This window comes from Lynx canadensis, chromosome D1 (assembly GCF_007474595.2).
Source record: "Lynx canadensis isolate LIC74 chromosome D1, mLynCan4.pri.v2, whole genome shotgun sequence".
Taxonomy (NCBI): Eukaryota; Metazoa; Chordata; class Mammalia; order Carnivora; family Felidae; genus Lynx; species Lynx canadensis.
Genome location: NC_044312.2, coordinates 86,959,895 through 86,974,431, shown reverse-complemented (window position 1 = coordinate 86,974,431; position 14,537 = coordinate 86,959,895).

The window sequence follows — 14,537 nt, the reverse complement described above, 5'->3', positions numbered from 1 at the left end:
CTGACATCATGACCGGAGCCAAAGTCAGATGCTCAACCAACTGAGCCACCCAGGTGCCCCAACACTGGTTCTTTAAATGTTGCCATCTGACTGGGGAAGTGAGCTCCTGGCACAAAGCCTCCATCAAAGTGTAGAGTAGCAAGAAGCAGTCTGGACCTGACAGAGTATTGATGTTGGGCTGCCAGAGGTGTGAACCAGACACAGAGAAGGCAGAAGTGGAAGCTAGACAAAGGGTGAAAACTAGCAGATATCAGGGAAGGGAGAGGCAACAGTCAGGAAGCTGACTTGCTAGGTGATAAGTCGAGAAGCTCTGACAGGTCAGGAAGAGAGGTGTGAATAGGCCCAGGTGATCCTGGACTATGGACATTATGTAGCTGTGTTGGAAGTCAAGGTGGTCAAGGGTGGAAACAGAAGAGGAGGGCTTAGAATCAAAGTAGTTAGATCAGAGGTAGAGAAACTTTATGTAAACAACCACCAGTTAAACATTAGTCAGTCTAAGAAGTCCAGAAGTAGGATTTTGATCCAATCTCTGTCTTGGGGAGCCCCAACCTGAGTGCAAAATTTCAGTCCTATCAGCCTTTCCAGGGCTGCCATTTAGACCAAACTTTGAAGGAGAAACTTGGGAATTAAGAATAAAACTTACTTAGATTGGTTTGTTCCATGTGACTGCTCAGTTACCCTATATCAGTCTCACTAGTATTTTCTTATTTTTTTGTACATGCGAAGCATATTTGTACCTCAAGAACTTTGCACATGCTATTCCCTCTCCAGAGAATTCCTTTGCCTTGAGTCTTCAAATGTCATCTCCTCAACCATCTAACATTGGTTCCTATCAATTTCTAGCGAGGCTGAGTCTCTACTGAAGACCTCACTGGGGTGGATTCAATTTATGATGGGTCACCCTGTATGAGGGAACTTGCCCATATCCTGAGGAAGCTGCTATATTTGGTGGCATATCATGGGACAGACTTGATGATTTGGAGGAGCCAGGGTACGCTGGTCACTATTAAGCAAGGACCATTCACACCTAGCCTTTTCTGTATTAGAATGAATTTAAACGTAGAAAACAAAATGCAGTCAGCTTCAGAATATTTTAATGCCACTTTATCTATTGAGAACATAGGATCAATAAAAGCATGGGTATTCCTAGCCCACAAAAAAAAAAAAAAAAAAACTGGTAGGTTTGGGAGTACAGAATAATCAAAGACAAATGTTTGTAATGAGTTTTTAAAGCAGTGAGAACATTACAATACAGACTAAGGATAGAAATATATGAAGGCATCTTGTTACATGCTGTATTAATTATGCCATTTCTTACAGCTGCCATGAAAACTTATAATAGTTTAGTTCATGATTTCAAGAGGTATTGGTAGATCACATGGGCTTTACCAGTATCAAGAGATGAGTCAGTTTCTTCTATCCCATTTACATGTCTCAACCCCCTAAGACTGTCTAAAATGTCTATTGGGAACACTATCACAGCAAACAATTTTCAAGAGCACACATCTTAGTAACCATACTTGATTGGACTTCTAAAAGTGAATAAAAAGAAATGGGTGAAGTGGTGTGAGAGATACAGGCCTCCAGTTATGGAGTAAGTCATGGGAATGAAAGACACAGCATAAGGAATGTAGTCAATGATGTTGTAAAAGCGATGTAATGGGACAGATGGTAGCTATACTTGTGGTGAGGATAGCATTATGTATAAACTTGTCAAATCATTAAGTTGGACCCCTGAAACTAGTGTAACATTGTGTGTCAACTATACTCAAATAAAAAATAAACTGGATAAGAAGAGAAGAATGAGGGCATAGGTCCAATGGACTCCAAAGACTAGACAGGACCTTACTGTTGCTCTGGCCCAATCCCATCATTGTCTATATGGAGAAGCTGAGGCCAGCAAGTCAAAAAATTTTCCCAAAGTTACTGAGAATCTGTGGCTCTTTGTTCCCATTTCAGTATCCTCAGAAAGATTATCAGAATGGTTTAATTCTTTCATTCAGTAAGTGATTGTTGAAGGCCTATTTGTGTACCTAGGATTATGCCAGGTGTTGGGAGTATTTACTGGGTGAAATAAATACCATTTCTGCTTGCACGGAGCTTTAAATCCATGAAGGAAAATGTAATTACATAAACAATTGCAGTGAAGAAGTTTAGGGTCATGATAAAGCACGTGCAGGATAATTCATTCATTTATTCACCCAAAAACTATTAAAAACCTACTGTGCACCGGGCACTGTTCCTATATTAGTGATAGCACAGCAGAAAACACAAAAGCCTATTCTCAGGGAGTTTATGTTGTATCAGGGGAGTCATATAGTAAACACAATAAATAAGTTAATTGTATACTAAGTTAGAAGACAATAACCATGGCAAAGAGGAAACATGGAGATGGGCAGGGAAGTTGGGGGAAGTAGAGGCCTGAGGGAAGGCCTCATTGAGTGCATTTGACCAGGACAGGGAGGAATCCATGCAGATAGCTGAAGGAAGACTGTTCCTAAGGCAGGGCGTGCCTACCAGCTTGCAGACGTCCCCCAAGGCCAGTGTGGTTAGGGGATGCGAGTGAATGGAAAGGAGGCTCCTTGGGGCTGCATGTCAGGGCCCCAAGCCAGGGTGGAGGGGGTGTGCGCTGTTGTGCGCAGCGCCCGTGAAGTTCAAGGGCAGGCCTGGCTCTCTTTTCTAAACTTGCTCAGATCTCCAGCCAGCTTACACACTTAGGAAGTCACCCTGCCCTTGTGAAGAACAAACATTTACAAAAGATGGCCCAGAATTTTGGTCCAGTTTCATTTGGAGAAGCCAACTATTCCAAAGACAAACCCCACAACTCGAGAGAGAACTAGACACTGCATTCCCTCAGCAAGAAAGCAACGTGCTGCTGGACCCTCCACGTAGGCTCATAATTACATAGTTAAGAGTATAAATGAGGTTGATCTTTTTTCTCCCTCTCTCTTCTTTCCTTCCATTGAAAACAAGATTCACAGTGTTTTCCTTAATTTTACCTTCATTAATCTTATTAGAGTTTGGCAAAGCATGTTCCGTGAGAGCCCCGATGGGGAATGTTTTCTTTACCAAAGTTCACGATTCTCCTATTCAAATCACTAATTTCCATGGTTTCACTTCAGTGCTTTTGTGCTCTTCAGGCCCTTCAGGAATGAGCTCAATTATCAACCCTGAGTGAATCTGAAACCTGATTCAGTCTTCTTATGATCTGATTAAAGCAATGGGGTTTTATAAATGTCACTAAAGAAATAGTCAGACCTAGACTGCTAGAGGCTGGCCAGGCAATAATTTCCTCCTGTGAACTTGTGGCTTATTATCTTTCGAATATTTGAAGCAGATCAGTGGTCTGATGGTCATTGTGTGTCTTAGGGGGTTAAGATTTTACCGTGAAAAACATTCTTTATAATACTTGGCATGCACATTCCAAAAAAAAAAATCCTATCAAGCGACTGGCAGTTTTTAAATTAATTATTTGAGCTTGAACAATTCAAAAGCATCATCAAATTAAAACAAGGTAATTTGGCACAGAGGTTATTGCCCATCATGTCTTCTAATTACTTTTCTGTATTTTGAAAAAACAAAAACAAAACATTAAATGCTGAGATAATGAACTTTGGGGGCGGCGTTCCGCAGCAATCCCCTTGGTGATGGAAAAAACAGCTCTGACTTCTAAACAGACCCATCTGATCTTTCCCAGAAAGATCTTTTTGTAGAAAGTGGCAAGAGTAAGACTCAGTCTCCTTAGAATGTCTTTAGAGCACACTAGCCATAAACCGCACACATGGTTAGGGAGCAAGGAAAATGAAAAGTAAAATAGAAGGGCACTCTCATAGAGTAAGATTGCTGGGTCAAAGGGTAAATGCACGTGTAATTTTGATAGCTATGGCCAAATTCTCCTCCATAAGAATGTACCCTTATATTCTACCTGTAATGTCTGAGAGGTCTGTTCCCCCACAGCCTCAGTGTTATCAAGCTTGTGGGTTTCTGCCAGCTAATAGGTAAGAAATGGTATCTCCGTGTGGTTTTAATTTGCAGTCCTCTTATTATGAAACAAGTTGGGCATCAACTTATGTTGAGCATCAACACAGTCATTTGTGTCTTTTTTTCTGTAAACTGCATGGTCACGTTTTATGCCCATTTTTCTATCAGGTTTTGCTGTTTTTCTTCTCAATTTTAAGAGTCCTTTATACAATAGGGAAATTAGCTCTTTATATTAAGAATTGCAAATACCCCCACCATTCGTCTTTTGTTGTTATTGTTTGCTTGGTTTTTTTTTGTTTCTCCTTAAAAAGTTTTCATGCATTCAAATTTATGTTTTTTTTTTTTTCTTTTTATTGCTTCTAGGATTTGAGACATAGTTAGAAAGGCTTTTCTCACTGCAGATTATGAAAAAATTTGTCCACATTTCCTTTTAGATCAGACGAGATCGGGAGCATTCAGGGTGGTATTAGGTTTCCTTTTAGTAATTCCCTGGCTTTATTTTTTACATTTAGATCTTGGGTCCATTCGGCAATTATTCTGGTAATACTGTAAGGTTTTAAATAAATTTTATTTTGGCATTTGACTTTTTCCTTATTTCACAGTACTTTTAAGATCAATCAAATATTTTAAAATTTTATCATTAACATCTCTGATTTTAAAAGTAGTACACGTAGGGGCGCCTGGGTGGTGCAGTCGGTTAAGCGTCCGACTTCAGCCAGGTCACGATCTCACGGTCTGTGAGTTCGAGCCCCGCATCGGGCTCTGGGCTGATGGCTCGGAGCCTGGAGCCTGTTTCCGATTCTGTGTCTCCCTCTCTCTCTGCCCCTCCCCCGTTCATGCTCTGTCTCTGTCTGTCCCAAAAATAAATAAATAAAAAAAAAACGTTGAAAAAAAATTAAAAAAAAAAAAAGTAGTACACGTTAATGAAAAGTAACGTACAGAGAAGCAGAGGGGGGAGGTAGAAATTCCAAAGTGTTTACACATGTGCGTATTTCCACTTTTTAAAATTATATTGTATATTATTGTGATAATACTGTCTGTACAATTTTGTATACTCTTCTTTTTCACTTAACATTCTAGGACAAACACTTTTCCATGGTACTAAAAGCAATTCATAAACATGCATTTTAATGCCTGCAAAATAATCCATAATTTGAATATATTGTTATGTACTTACTCATTTTTGCATTATTGATATGCTTTTTTGGTCAGCTTTTCATTTCTTAACTATCTCTTAATTCATAACTAACTCTGTGATGACTATATCTATACAGTTCAATTTGCAAGATAGATTCCAGAAAAGGAGTTGCTTTGTGAAAACCTAAGCACATTTATTTTTTTAGAATCTTGATACATAATGCCTAATTTCTTTCTAGAAATCTAGAAATTAGGCAGCAACTAATATTGCACCCAGCAATATGTAACACCATCACTCTTAGTACAGCATTTTTAAGAAATACCTTTTCTCTCTAACAAATTTAGGTTTTGAATCCAAAAGAAAGTAAAATGTTTAGTATGGAGCAGATAAAAGTATTATCCAGAATATCTTTGACCAGTAAATTTAGTTTATTCCTTCTTTTGTGTTGTATAAGTCAAGATAGTCATAGTTATTATACAATCAAAACACTACTAAAATTCCAGACAAATAATTTGCACCCAATTGAAAAATCTTACATTAATTTTTCTAGAAAACGTTGATTAAGTGTACCAGGCCCCATTTGTGCCACACAACATTATACATTAGTGAACAAAACAGACACCCCTTCATATATTTAAGTTACCTGGCCAACCCTTGTAGGCATCTGAGTTTGTAGCATGTACTTAATATATGCTGTCTTGCATTTATTCTTTTGCAAATTTTTGCCCATAACAAAGACCCTCCCTCCCATCTTCTGCAGGGGAAGATGCTATACACACTAACTATAATAAGTAAGTAAATTATATACGATGGTAGAAGGTGGTAAGTGCTACAGGAAAGCAGAGTAGGGAGAAGTCAGAAATGGTAATGCACTACTATGTAGGTGGGGCATCCTAGCCTTCAATTTCCTCTACTAGTTTTTCCTATTAAATTCTCTTTGAGGACTAAAATATTTTTAAATCTTTTTTTAACTGTTATTTTGAGCTAATTTTAAACTTATAACAACAAGTGGCAAAAATAGTGCAGAGGGTTCCTGGATACCCGTCACCCCGCTTCCCTGAGTGTTAACATCTTACATAACCCTAGCATAATTATCAAACCCAGGAAATTAACATTGATACAGTTTGAATTTCAACACTTTCTGCACTAATGTTCTTTGTCTGTCCCGGGATCCTATGCAGCTTCCTCATTACATCTACTTGTTAATTCTGTCTCCTTTCATCTGTAACAGTTTCCTAGGCTTTTCATGTCTCTTGACAGTTTTGAAGCTTACTTCTCACTTTGTAGATTTTCCCTCAATTTGGATTTTTGATGTTTTCTCACAATTGAAGTAAGGTTATAAACTTTAGGCAGGAACACAACAGAAATGATGTTGTGTCCTTCTCAAATCAAGTTTTATGATGTCAAGATGCTTTATTATTGGTGGTTTTAACTTTGGTCCCTTGGTGAAGGTGGCGTCTGCAACTTTATCCATTATAAAGTTACTGTTGTTCCCTTTGTAGTTAACAAATATCTTGAAGGAGATACTTTGAGACTTTGCAAGTCTTCAACATTTTTCCCACTGATTTTTTTTTTTTTAATTTTTTTTTTCAACGTTTATTTATTTTTGGGACAGAGAGAGACAGAGCATGAACAGGGGAGGGGCAGAGAGAGAGGGAGACACAGAATCGGAAACAGGCTCCAGGCTCCGAGCCATCAGCCCAGAGCCCGACGCGGGGCTCGAACTCACGGACCGCGAGATCGTGACCTGGCTGAAGTCGGGCGCTTAACCGACTGCGCCACCCAGGCGCCCTCCACTGATTTTTTTTTAACATCCATCTGTAGATCTTGTCTACAACAAGAATTACTGTAATATTTACCTAACGGTGATTTTCTACCTCCTTCTTTCCTTCTATACCTATTCATTGGAATTCTACTGCAGGAAAAAGCTGTCTCTTTTTAGCTATTTATTTATCTACTCAATTATATACTTTTTTCAATCTGGACTCATGAATATTCATTTTGTTCTATGGGCAAAATCCAATGGTTTCATTACTTATTGTGTTGCTCAAAGCGTCCCAACTTGTTCACTAGGAACATCCATAGGTAGACTTTTGTTTTCTTTTGGCATGCCCTCATCTTATTTACAGCACTTCCCTCCTTTCTGGCTCCACAACACTTTCCAGGTTCATCCTAACATTTTCCCTGCCCTTGCCCCTGCCCTGCCATTTCTCCAAGAAGCCCTAGTTCCTTTTATTAGAGAACAGTGCTTAGAAACCAAGATCAGGGCACTGATTGTGCCCACTGCAACTGAGGACCATTGCTTCTAGGCTATTTTAGCAGAGCTAGAAAATCACATATCTATAAACTATGCATATGTACCCATCAGTACCAACTATACCCATCTATACATCTGTATGTATCTTTCTATGCATATATATCTGTGTGCTTGCATGTATACATATATATGAACATACATATATTCATGTGTATATATGTGTGTGTATGTATATAATAATGAGCTTATATTGATACCTTGAATTCTAATCCACAGTGTTCATTTTAACCTTTCCCCTTTCCTTATTTGTAACTTCTTTCTCTGACAGTGAGAAACCAGGCTGTGATTATCTACAACTTATTTACTTACTATTAAATGTTCTAGTAAACATTTAATGAGAAATGCATTTCTAAATAGAAGACAGCATTTATGGGTGGTTCTCTTTGTTTTTGCCTGACAATATCTAGTCAAGATAACTGTTTCCCACAGTTACTTAAGTCGATTCTTTTCATCCCCCCTTTTTAGTGTAGTTATGTTAGTCATTTGTTGGTGTTTGCTAATGTTAGTGTTTGTAAGTTCCCTCTATATTCTGGTTGGTTTTGTTTGTTTACTTTTTAGGGCATATGAAAGGTATATTGAAATATTACTATGTTTTTAATAAGAAGGGCTAATGAAAATATAGACTCAGAGATGTTATTAGTCTTTTTAAACTCAGTTCTTGGTACAATGTTGGCAATTCTTTTTTTTTTTTTATTTTTTTTTTAACATTTATTTGTTTTTGAGAGACAGAGTGTGAGTGGGGGAGGGGCAGAAAGAGAGGGGGACACAGAGTCCGAAGCAGGCTCCAGGCTCTGAGCTGTCAGCACAGAGCCTTACGCAGGGCTGGAACTCACAAACCGTGAGATCATGACCCAGGATGAAGTCAGACGCTTAACTGACTGAGCTGCCCAGGCACCCCCAATGTTGGCAATTCAATCAGTATTTATTGATTAAAAGATTTTGCTTATATGTAAATACAAAATTATGATGAACTAGAAGTATAGTTACAATAGTATTTGAAGCTAAAATTATGGCATTAGAAAAACATAGCTGGGAAAGAAAAAAATTTAGAAAAGAAACTATCAAAATCAGAGACAAAAATAGCCTCAGAGTCTCACTTTGACTTTTTTGACTGAATTCTATAACTTTTCAATCAGGACTTATAAGGAGTTTCACACAAATTTAAGAAATATGGAATTTTTCAAATTTTCCTCAAAAATCGGGTTATGCCCATATCAGAGTTTAAGTTAGCTAGAAAGCAGAGGTACCCATAATGTTATTTTCATATCTTCACATATATATGTTTTTTCTATAGAACCTGGTGTCTTCTTTCCACCTCCTGTGTCTCACAAGGAATTTAAAGAACTTTCAAACAAAAGGACACAGTTAATCATTTTCATATTATAAACCTAAATGCTTCCTCTAAGTAAATGCCATAACAGGGCACAACAAATTTAAATTCCCAAATAATTTAAATTTCAGGGGGATGGGGTTAGAGGACTGGGGGAAGTTTTCACCTCCTTCTACTATTAGTTGTTGTACGATACCTTCCACTGTCATTTTTTTTTTTTCTGGGTCATGTTCAAAAGAAAGTAAACACAAGGTTCTTCATAAAGTATGTAAACATATTTTCTTTTTTCTTTTTTTTCTTTTTTTAAGGTTTTTGTACTTATTTTTTGAGAGACCGAGAGACAGAGCGCGAGCAGGGGAGGGGCAGAGAATAAGGAGATACAGAATCTGAAGCAGGCTCCAGGCTCTGAGCTGTCAGCACAGAGCCCAGCATGGGGCCCGAACCCACAAACCTTGAGATCATGACCTGAGCTGAAGTCGGACACTTAACCGACTGAGCCACCCAGGTGCCCCACATATTTTCTTTATTAAAGTGGGGAGATGAGGAACAAGATACCTTATAGCAAGAACAGCCTAGAATATAGAACGTGTTTTCTGAGCAGTCTAAGATTCCAGACAGCTGGGTTTCTCCCGCGTGTGTTCAGCCTGGCTGTTAAGCATCCAGCGGCCTTGATGTCGCAGATAATCCCACACATACTTTTTTACTAGCAAACTGTAGTGTTCACCAAGACAGCACCTTTCCCTGAGTTCCTCACTGACACGTTTGCTTGGCCCTCGTCCTCCTTTTTCCTGCCAAATTGTGCTTTCAGGAAAGAATCTGCATCAGGTTACTCCAACTTCCGTGAATTAAAGCCCCCAGGACAGGGAAGATGAGAAGGAAACCAGCATCTGGGGGAATATTCCAGGCACTGTGTGAGAGGATCTACATACACTCCTTTAAAAAAACATATTTTAAGCCTTATGTCTAACATGAGGAATGGTGGGGATTTGACTGCCATGTTCCAAAAATTTTAGCGAGAAACTTAAAAAAAATTATTTTCACAGGTGGAGTCACCCATTTGGGGAAGGCTGATGTTGCTGTCCTCACCCCACTGGGAGGGGTGGGAGCAGCGTCTCTGCTGCTCCACTCTTCATTCTGCCCTGGCGAATCGAGTTCCTCCTATACTAGATTCTGAACAGTATTAGCTGAAGATTAAGTTGTTTTTACTGACAATCAGAACAGATTCTGTTCTCTGAGTTCGTTTCACAAATATTTATTGAGCTCCTGCTTCATAAGTCTCATTTCCTGTAAAGGATGATTAGGAGAGGATGTACAGGGAATAAAGCATCACTCCTATCTTCAAGAAGCTCACAGTCCACGGATAAACACACACGGAGTGTGATTAGAGAATATGTGTGTGTGTCTAGGAGGGGTGATCCCGTGCTTTCTAATCTCCGTCAGGCTAAGGAGCCTCACGAATCCCGTGTGGAGTGTTCTGATATCCCTTTAACCCGCTGTAAACACAGCCACTTTCTCTGGCTCTCAAACAATAATAAACATGGTGGGCGAGCGATAAATAACTCTATGAGGGCTGTTCTGTTTCCAGCTGGAAGGAGCCTCCTTATCCTTGTTAGTGCCTGACCGGATTTAGGGGTTTAGGCTTGGTGTCACAGTACCTTTTCTCTCTCAGGATACATTACGTTTTCCTAGCTCTTATCTTGATTCACTCGGTGGTGTCTATTTATACTCTTGCCCCAACACAGGGTGAGAGTGAGGGAGTGTTGGTCTCTTGTCTTCCCAGCAGAGTTGAGAAAGATACCTGAGTACATCATCCCAAGAACGTCCCCCTCTCTCTGGTCGTGTTTTCCCTGCTGGTGATGAAGACAGAACAAGAGAAGAGGGCAATGGGGCTGACCACATCCACTGTGAACTTCCACTCTCCTCCCGCCTCTCTGGAGTCCTGGGTGTGGGACAGGATTTGGCTCTATTTTCTCAGGAATTGCACAGAACTTGATGAGAAAAGTGACTTTTTTTTTAAGTTTATTTATTCTGAGAGAGAGAGAGAGAGAGAGTGCACGTGTGCAAGCACACACACACGAGTGGGAGAAGGGCTGAGAGAAAGAGGGAAAGAGAGAATCCCAAGCAGGCTCCGTGCTGTCAGTTCTGAGCCCAAGGGTGGGGCTCAATCCCACAAACTGTGAGATCATGACCTGAGCTGAAATCAAGAGTCTGACGATCAACCGACTGAGCCACCCATGCACCCCGAGAAAAGTGACTTCTACCTCTACTCTGAGGCTCACCCTGGGCAGTTTCAATTGAAATGCCAACTGTTCTAAGAGCTAAGAGACTTCAGTGTACCCTGTTTATTGGGATGTGTTTTCTGACGGGCTCTGCATGCCTGGCTGGTGTGGCTGAAGGTAACCCTGCACAGGGTAACCACAGAGTGGACAAAATGTGTCTGCCCAAGTACACACACCATTTCCCCACCCTCAGATAAGACCATGTGGTGTTGGTGGGTGCAGAGAGACCTCTGGCGAGGAAGACAGCATCTCTTGTTGCCAGCTTTCCTTTGACACGTCTCAAAATCCAGAAAGAGCTGAAGCCAAAGAGAATTTCCCAGGAAAAGGAAGCTAAACGACTCTGGTTTTATAGAGAAATAAAACAGTTAGGAGTTCTCTGACATACTTCCTCATCCCAAACCTAACTCTTTGGAACTCCTTGGATGAAATCTAAAAGATAGTAACCAGGAAGACAACGCTAATATTTCTATTTACTTTGTTGAATGTCCTGCAGAACTTGGGTAAAGGCCTCACAGTTTTGTCTAAAGTTTCTAAATAATAACTGGGAAAGATGTCCACAATCCTTTGGACTCTGGGAGAAAAGAAAGCAATTTGCAGAGTAATAGTTATCATATGTCTATAGGATGGCATGTGTATTTTAAAAATATTGGCCTTGTATTTTTTTTTTAATATTTATTTATTTTTTTTTTTTTAATTTTTTTTTTCAACGTTTATTTATTTTTGGGACAGAGAGAGACAGAGCATGAACGGGGGAGGGGCAGAGAGAGAGGGAGACACAGAATCGGAAACAGGCTCCAGGCTCCGGGCCATCAGCCCGGAGCCTGACGCGGGGCTCGAACTCACGGACTGTGAGATCGTGACCCGGCTGAAGTCGGACGCTTAACCGACTGCGCCACCCAGGCGCCCCAATATTTATTTATTTTTGAGACAGAGAGAGACACAGCATGAGCAGGAAAGGGGCAGAGAGAGAGAGAGAGAGAGAGAGGGAGACACAGAATCCGAAGCAGGCTCCAGCCTCCGAGCTGTCAGCACAGAGCCCGACGCGGGGCTCGAACTCGCAAACTGTGAGATCATGACCTGAGCCGAAGTCGGACGCTTAACCGACTGAGCCACCCAGGCGCCCCGGCCTTGTATTTTTTAAGTATTTACAGGTCATGGGAGGATATTTACAGAACAATTGCTGTTGGTTACCCTCAGTATGGGGGTAGTGGATTGGGGGGTAGAGAGGGTGGAGACAACCAGACTATTAATTGTGTTCCTTTATACACTTCAAATCTCTTCCAACTGTTATGATAAGCATTTACTTTTATGTTTATAATTAGGAAATAAAGCATTTTGTTTTACTTTTGTTAAAGTTTATTTATTTTGAGAGACAGAGAGAGAACATTAGCAGGAGAAGGACAGAGAGATAGCGGGAGAGAGAATCCCAAGCAGGCTGCATGCCATCAGTGCAGAGCCCTATGCAGGGTTCGAACCCATGAACACTCAGAACCATGAGATCAAGACCTGAGCTGAAATCAAGAGTCGGACTAACGGACTGAGCCACCCAGGTGCCCTATAAAGCATTTTGTTGTAAACGGTAGCTGGAAGGTTTGCTTGCGTGCCTGAGGCTGTCTGAGAGAAGGATTAAACCAGTCTTGCGAATCAAGAGGGAGCGTGTTGGGCCACGTTGAGCACCCACCCCCCCTCCCCAGCCAGGCAGAGGCTGCCCAGTGGGCTGTTCTGACACCAGGAGGAGGCTGAGGCTGGGGGCAACTCTCCTCCGGGAGCCTGTGCTTCCTCAGTCCCAACCTCAAGGACATGTCGTTGCAGGTGATCAATCAAGAATCAGGCTAGACTTGCGCCTGGCGGGAGAATCTTGAAACCAGTGAGCTGATAACCGGGGAGCACTGTCATGGGGCTTAGAATCTCCCACTGTTTTGGCTCCAGCCAGCACGGAGCGGCCGCTCTGGGGGCCAGAGAGCAAGCCGACGCTTTGCCAGCATAATGCTTAATCTACCACATTCCTATGAATTGGTACTGTTACTATTACCCATCTTACAGATGAAACACAGAAGCTCAGAAAGCTGAGTCAATTTGTCCAAATTCACTCGGCTTTCAACACAGGCCTACAGTGAAAATATAATTACAGCTGTATAGTTGTAGTATATGAATATGTTTGTGTACACTTACAGAATGTACATGCTTTGTAGCCTCCTAATTTTTCCAGCACTTTCTCACACCTGGATAATCTGTAGTCTATAGTCTCCTCAAAAGCAACAAACACAGAGGATTACTTCAAGCTTCCACAGGGCCTGATGTGTCACAGACACTCACTAAGTAATAGTTTTGTTGTATTTCTTTGGTGGCCGCCACACTGAAAGGAATCAGACCCCAAACAGGTTGGAATCGAAGCTCTCCAGGATGAGTCAGTTAGAAGCAGGTCTGGTGTTGGGAGAGCCTGGGTAATACTACTTTATGTGAAGAAAGTGTGCTCATTCTTCAGCCCACTCTTTCCTCATATCTTTCTCCTTTTCCTCTTCCTTTCCCTATAAAAACATCTGAGTTTGTGTTCTGGGATAAGAGAAAAATGCAGGTTCTACCCAATTTAGTTCTTCCTCTACTGATCTGATTAGAATAAACAAGAGCCTCCTAGGACTTGTAAAAAAAAAAAAATCCTTACTCAGATCTTGGATGAATTATTGCTGAGAGGTTTTAATTGGCTGTGGTTGGCTTCTGACCTCTTGTACAGATTGATTTATGAGGTGAATTTGCAATCCACTGTTGGAAAAATTGATAGCATGGTAGCAGATAGAAGTTACTGTTTGAATAAGGCTTGGAAAATATTCATGCCACTCCAGCCCCCGCTGCAAACACCCAATTTCATGTCCACAGGCAACATTCCCTGGGAGCACTGATGGGCCCTAGGCTAGCTCTACGTGTTTGTTTTTAGAGTCTGATAAAGGTTGCTGTTTTCTAGTCTGCAGGGGGAAAAATAAAAAGTTAATGTGTAGAATAATCTGTTTTATTTTTCCCTATAATTGTTCTTAAGCCTTCTGCAAGATTTTATGTGCAAAGTTTTTAACACAAGAGTGATTTGTTCTTTTTTTTTTGCCTCCATTTTAGTATTTTGTGTGGTTCTTCAGAAGACACGATGACTTCTGCTTCTGAACCACAGCCCTAGGGATTTGGGATAAGCTCTCTGATTATAGTGCAGTAGCTTCTCTCCCCTGTTTTAAAAATATTTTTATTTATTTATTTATTTTTTGTTTTTGATATACATAGAGAGACCGAGCAGGGGAGGGGCAGAGAGAGAGGGAGAGAAAGAGAATCCTAAGCAGGATCTGCACTGTCAGTGCACAGCCCCATGTGGGGCTCAAACTCACAAACTGGGAGATCATGACCTGAGCCGAAATCAAGAGTTGGAAGCTTAACTGAGCCACCCGGGTGCCCCATTTCTCTTACCTTGTTTAAGGAAGGAAGTCAGATTTTGAGGGACTGTGTGGACAAAAT